General features: G+C 43.9%; 1 protein-coding gene across 1 annotated transcript in view; it reads right to left on the minus strand.

Moving 5' to 3' along the window:
- LOC112105891 (transcription regulator protein BACH1) overlaps window positions 1-6,477 on the minus strand; it is a 46,989-nt gene extending 40,512 nt beyond the window's left edge. Inside the window, exons 1-2 of the mRNA XM_024198881.3 lie at window positions 6,438-6,477; window positions 1,698-1,755 (exon numbers count right to left, since the gene is read on the minus strand). The gene's annotated coding sequence lies outside the window, so the exon portion shown is untranslated. The remainder of the gene's footprint in view (window positions 1-1,697; window positions 1,756-6,437) is intronic.
- Window positions 6,478-6,846: the final 369 nt, after the last annotated feature.

Consider the following 6,846-nt stretch of genomic DNA (forward strand, 5'->3'; position numbering starts at 1 on the left):
AAGGCTACCAGTCATGCTGCACCGTCTACCGCCAAAAGGCAGTAAGCTGCTGCTGCTGTTTAGCAATGCAGTCCCACGTTTGCCGGCACCCGGAAGAGATATGGTGACGGTAAGCTGAGCTGAGCGGGCTCAATGCTTGGCGTGGTATGTTGTCTGCACAGGTAACCCAGGTAAAAAGGCGCGAATCTATTGTCTGCCGTTGCTGTGACGGCGGGGGAGGGGCCTGACGCAATGTACCCAGAACCCCTCGCGGCACTGCTTTGCATCATCTGGGCATTGCGATCTCAACCCATAATTCCAATGGGCGCCGGAGACTCCGGGAACTGTGGGATAGGTACCATAGTGCAATGCGCCGGAAGTCGACGCTAGCCTCGGTACTGTGGACGCGGTCCGCCGACTTCATGCACTTAGAGCATTTTAGGTGGGGACACACACAATCGGCTGCATACAACCGGTTTCTATAAAACCGGCTTCTATAAATCCGACCTAATTTTGTAGTGTAGACATAGCCTTAAAGGTGCCACAGGACTCTCTGTTGCTCTCTAGTAACTGCAATCTGATCTGATTTAGAGGTCTTGAAGCAGTTTCAGTTGTCCACTGTGCCACAAAGACAGTGAGGCTGTCATTTATCACTTGGATAGACAGAGTGTTGGACTTGTAGCCATTAGTAGCTACTAATACAGACAAAGGTGGCCTGCATCACTCTGCATGTAACTAATGTTTGTACCTTGACAAAGTTTTAAGTTCTTAAACACTTAAAGGACAATGTGATCATCAGATAGGGCAATAGATTGGGAGACAAGAAATCTGGGTTCCATTCTTGACTCAGACATTGAGTTGCTATTCAACCTTAAAAAAGTCACTGTACCTCCCTCCATTTCCTCATCTGCAAAATAGGGATGATACTTATACTTTTCTTTAAAAAAAAAAAAAAAAAAAAATTTAAAAAAATAAAATAATAAAAAAAAAAAAAAAAAAAAAAAGGCTTTGAAATCTATAGATGAAAAGAACTAAGATATTTACTACCGTTAAGACAGCCAGTGTGGCTACTTGGCAGTTCAACAAGAAGTTAACAATAGATTTTAAATAACAGTTTTATATCTATGCCCCTTCCCCCAACTCTCTCTCCTTTTATGGATACAGAGTTATGTTTCAGATGAATGCTTGCAGTAGTTACGAGTTGCTGATTCATGATGTTATGCTGACAAGGCATGAACAAGCATTCTATCTGTTTTTGGTCATCTTTACTTTGAAAACATTTTTAAAGGAACCAGGATGATTTTTAAAGAAAAAAATTGAGAGTATTAATTTGCTTTATTTCCCAACATAAAGCAAAAGAAGCAGTTACCCCATTCATAAATTAAGAACAAAACTATATTCTTTGAGTCACTAGTCAAAGCATCTGGCACAATACTAACATTGTACTTTAATTACAGAAGTTACATAAATTATATAATTAAGAGCTTATTAGGTCATCTAGTATGTCCCTATGCCGACCCAGGATTATCATCACAGTATTAGAGCTTTGCTGAATCGAAATTAAAATCTTTTTTTTTTTTTTGTCTTAAAAATCCATGAGATTCTGAAAACAGACTTAGAATTGTTTCGATTTGCCTTCTGTTTTGTTTTGGTTTTTTAAAGCTTTAGGATTCACCTTGTCCAGGTTTTCTTAGAAGTTATGTGAGCTAAGAATTTACCTTTTCAAAAAATGAAAGCCGCGATTCCCATGCAGTGGTAAGGCTCTGGAAGCTGGAGCTTTAAGAAAAAACACTAAAATCAGGCAAGTTTTCAACAATGAATAATGCAGTTCACACATTATTTCCCCAAAGAAGCTATACTAAAGTAGAATATTCTAAAGCTAGAAACCGTTTCCATTACTAAACCTAATTCTTCCTTATCTTAGAGCATGTTTGACTCACTTGTTACCCAACATTAACTGTTTGGGTCAGGGTCAGTAACAGCTTTATTAAGGTTTTCTGGGTAGTAGTTTCAATTTTAAACGTTTTTAAGGTTGGGCATGGGATTTAGAAGTCCCCACTCCTATCTTCCATCCCCCACAAATTCTCACCCCGATAACATTCAAAAGAAATTCTTGTGAAAAACAGCGCAATTATAGAGATACCTATTGTGGGCATATCTCACATTTCAAGAAGAACTTAAAAGCACTGCAACAGTTTGACTTTCTAAAAGAGAATTGGGATGGATCACAATAAATCGATTTAGGGTAAGAGTGAAATTTTTGTAACATGATTTATGTTAAATCCATGAAGCAGGCCACATGGTCATAAGGTTGGGTCTTCTAAACCTCTACCCATTTTCAGACACCATTACTTTACAGTCACAAAGAAGTGTCTCACATTTGAGACAAGTTCAAGAATAAAAATTCACATTTATGAACACTCCCAGGGTTAGAGAAAAAAATATTCTTAAATAGTGAACCAGAAAACTTGTATAAAAATTTAACAGTTTACGGTCAGCTCCTGGCTTTATTTAAAAAGTAAAATCCTTCACCTTTACCCTCATGACTTAGAAGCTATGCAAACTCATTCCCTCCTAAAAATGTGAATTGTTTCATATATTTTAGATTTAAATCATTTCATTTCTTAACCCTTTAACATTGTTTAAGTATGGAAAATGACATGCAATGGCTTTAAACACAGCCCTAAGGATTTTGTTAGTTGATTAGTATTGGAGAAGCTGTTTGTGTATAAAACACATATATAATAAAACAGGGAACTAACTTTGCAGAATTCTTATATATACTAATTCCTATACTAATCTGAGAAAGAGCCAAGAGTCATCATGAAGGATTTAACAGAAGCAGTTACATTTGAGAAACAATTTTAAAATACTTGATCTAAAAATCTAACCCTGTCCACTTTTATATTCAGTTGAAAAAGCTTTTCAAATAAACATTTGCAAAACTGAAATAAGTTTTCAGAAAGTAGACTGAATAAAAAACTCAGGAGATCTGGCTTCAATTTGCAGCTTAGTCACCCAGACTCCATGTGCGACCTCAGGCAAGTCAGTCTCTCTGTACCTCAGTCTCCACATAGAAAATATGGATGAAACTTTCCTACCTCATATGAGGCCTGTGAGGAAGAGAGTCATTAATGTTTGAAAAGATCTCAGATATTGTGACCTATGTACCTACCATAGGTAAATACACATCAACTGATATACCATCCAAGATCTGCTCATAAAGAAACGACCCCATGGAAAAGGAAAACAGGTCTGGTTTTCAATTGTGTTGTCTTCTCATGACTGAAAAGACCTCAACGCTCAACAAGATGCAGACTAACATCTGAAGACATGTTAGCAGGCCACGTAATAGCCTAGCTTCCAGTAGGGTATGTCTTCATAGCAGAGATAACTTGAATTATCTGTGCTCAAGTTACTCATGGTAAGTTGGGTGTGTATTCCATAGCAAAAGAGGTAGGAAAAGGGGTATTGTTAACTCATGTCAACTAACACAAAGTAAAATCCTAGTGAAAACAAAGCAATTTGTAGTAGTCACACAAGTTAGCTGGTTGAAGTAAACCCTAGGTTCTCCCATTGGAACCTTGACCTGCTAACTCACGTGAAAACTAAAAACTACCTTGTGTTACCTAATGCGAGTTCAGAACAAGCCTTTTCCTAGTGAAGATGAGACCTTAGCCTAGATGGAGTGAGAGTGGCCACAATGTAAAACAATATTAGAGTTGTATCCACACTGGCAGTGCACTCATTTGTGTGTGGAACTAGATTTCTGGGGGCACATCCCATGGTTCTTAGTGCTGTAGTAAATTGGGCCACTATGAATTCTTTCTTGTTGGTATTTTCTGGACACAGGGTGGGAGATGAGGAAGGCACTGGAGGACTAGCAGCACTTCAGTGGGGTTAACACAGTTTGCATCCACCCTACAGAGTAACAGCTGACAAGTTGCCATCATTCAAGTTTTAGCCTATTCTCTCCTCCTCAACCAATCAACTCAAGTTAAAAGCACCACAGCAGCTGAGTTAAGGGTAATCACGTGTGGCCAAGACCTGCAGTAACTCTGCAGCAAATACAGGCTCAAAAAGAGATTCTTCCCACAATCACAACAGCTACAGATTTAAAAAAAAAAAAAAAAACACCAACCAACCAATAAAACTAAAATTCTGGAAAACAACTAAGAGGCTTGTCCATACACACTCCTAGGTAGCATGCCCCACACACTGGGAAAAATTGGTGCAGAATATACCAAAAAGTGTGTGTGGGACTCACGTGAACATAAATTTCCTGAATTTACGTAACAGGAAAGAAGAATTCTGCCTATTTGATCTCTGTTTCTGCAGATTATAATTTCACTTATTTTGGAATAAGATTACTTGAGACTCGATCCTATCACTCATGTATGAAAACACCCCTTTCACACCCACAATGGTGGTGTCATGTTAGACTGGGCAATAAAATATGAGGGCAGGTTTTACACTGGGTGATTCCAACAGCAGCAAATGATAAGGGCAACAATCTAACACATGCTGACCCCAATAGTCACAAGCAACTTCTGATACTTTATACTAAAACCAAATTAACATAGCCTAAAAATCCCCATTATGAAGTGCTTGAAACTGTTTAGCATCAAACAATGTACCAACTAGGTCCCCAATCTTGCAAACACTTGTACACATGAATAGTCCAAATTACTTACATACACAACTGTTTACAGGATTGGAGCCTAGAAATTTAAACACACACAGTTTAAAACAATATTAAGATCGACAAACCCACAAAAGCATGAAAATTTATATTGAATTAAGTGTGCTAAAGGAATTTCAAACCCATGTTTGTTTTTGACTATGGCAATGATTTTGAACAGACAACTACAGCATTACTTCAGAGTTCAGGGGAGCATAATCACTCTTAGGGTATGCATACGCTGCAAAGAAATCTATTGTGCTGAGTTGCAGTGCCTGGGTCAATTGACTCCAGCTACTAGGGCTCACCTTGCAGGGCTAAAAATAGTAATGTGAGTGTTCCTGCTGGGGCTGGAGCCTGGGCTCTGAGACCTGTGCCTTCACTGGGTTTTTCTTTGCAGAGAGTTGTGTAAGCATAACTTGAGGTTGTTCCCCGGCATGGACTATAACTTTCCCGTATAACACTACCACCATGCTCTTACTTTTCATCCACAAATCTCAAATGTGTGTCTCAAACTATTTTCTCTTTCATCCTGTAATATGTTTTGGAACCAATTTCAACAGAAGAAAAAATGACAAAATAAGACTCTAGCACTTAGAAAGCTGCAGTGCTGTATGAATTTGAAATTACTACAATATTATAGAGTTAAAAATGCCAATATATGTCCTCTAAATGCTAATTTAACAGTGAAATTGGTGATGATTCCTCCATAATTCTCATTTTCAATTTTATTTTACATTGCCCTTCACATGCTAGGCATCTCACAGTACAGATAAAATGTACATCTCCCCAGGAAAGTCTAAAATGAATCCTCCTGGGCTACTACAACTGATGACAGATACTGTAATGTTCAGATTTAGGATTTGTATAGGATATTTTATCATCAAAACCAAATAGTTAATCCCAAATTAGTAACATTAAGGGGATCCTTTGTTTTAAAGAGGGCGGAGATTTTCCAGTGTTTGGGGGCGTATGATGTGCCTGGAGCACACAGGCATGTGGATATGCAGAAGGGAAAAGATGAATAATTAGATGCCAGATTCTGCAGGAGAGCAAGCGGCGTGCTGACCGCGCCAAAGCCAGCTGTTCTTATCTGCCAGAGTTCAGTGGAAAAACCTGAGGACACAAAGCCATGCGGGCGGAGAGAGGGGACAGCTCCTATTTACCTTTCCCTACACGGGCCCCGACGGCTGCGCAGAGCTGCTCATCCCGCCGAGCTAACAAGCAACAGCTTAGCGCTCGGCCCCGCACGGTTCCCCCCGGTTTAACTGTCCGGGGCAACCCCTGACCGGGGCAGTCACGGGCCGAGCATTGGCCGTAGCTCTGCCCGGGTACCAGGGGAAGACACGGCCCCTCCCGCCTCCGCTCTGCCCACCGAGCTCCCCTCCAGACGCGGCGCACGGACGGGGCACCCCGCAGCCCCAGCGAGGAGGGGCGCGGATTGTGCCCCCGGGCAGGCAGGAGAAGCGGGCTGGGGCCGGCCCCAGCGGATCTCCAAGCGCTTCGCAGAGCGGCGTGACCTGGGGTCCCCTAAGGACAGCGCGTGCTCCCGCCTCCCCCGCCCCGCGCGCACGGGGGGCACACAGCGAGTGACCGGTACCCAGGACGAGAACACCCACTCCCCCCCCCCCCCCCCCCCCCCCCCCCGGGGGCCCGCCCCCCCCCCCCCCCCCCCCGCCGCCGCCGCCGCGCGGGACACCGGCGCTCATTGCCCCTGCGCGAGCCCAGCCGCACCAACCCCCTCCGCTGCCACCCCCGCGCGCCGCAGCTGGCTCACCCCAGCACCCCCCGGCTCGTCTGTCGCCGGCCCCGCAAGCACCGTCACCCTCGGCCAGCCGGACAGGGGCTTCCTCCCCCGTCCCAGCCCTGAGTCCCGGGCTCGGCTGCCCTAACCCGCGGCGATAAGAATCAGGTGACTCGCAACAACATTACCCAGCTTTCCTCCTCCACCCCCCATTCGCCGCCCGCTGATTGGACACAGCGGTCCCGGTTGACGCTCTTACGCCTACGTCGACTCCAGCGCGCGCGCGCGCCTGGAACAACACCGTCGCCTTCCTTCAGCTTCGGGGCGGTTAGAGACTGGCCCCCGGGAGGCGCGAGCGTGGCCGTTGCGCTTTGGAACGTTCTGCTTCCCGGCCCCCCGGGATCGGGGCACGGTGGGGGAACAGAGTGCCCTGGGGGAGGGG

Source organism: Terrapene carolina, unplaced genomic scaffold (genome assembly GCF_002925995.2).
Source record: "Terrapene carolina triunguis isolate 2854851 unplaced genomic scaffold, T_m_triunguis-2.0 Scaffold31, whole genome shotgun sequence".
Classification (NCBI taxonomy): Eukaryota; Metazoa; Chordata; order Testudines; family Emydidae; genus Terrapene; species Terrapene triunguis.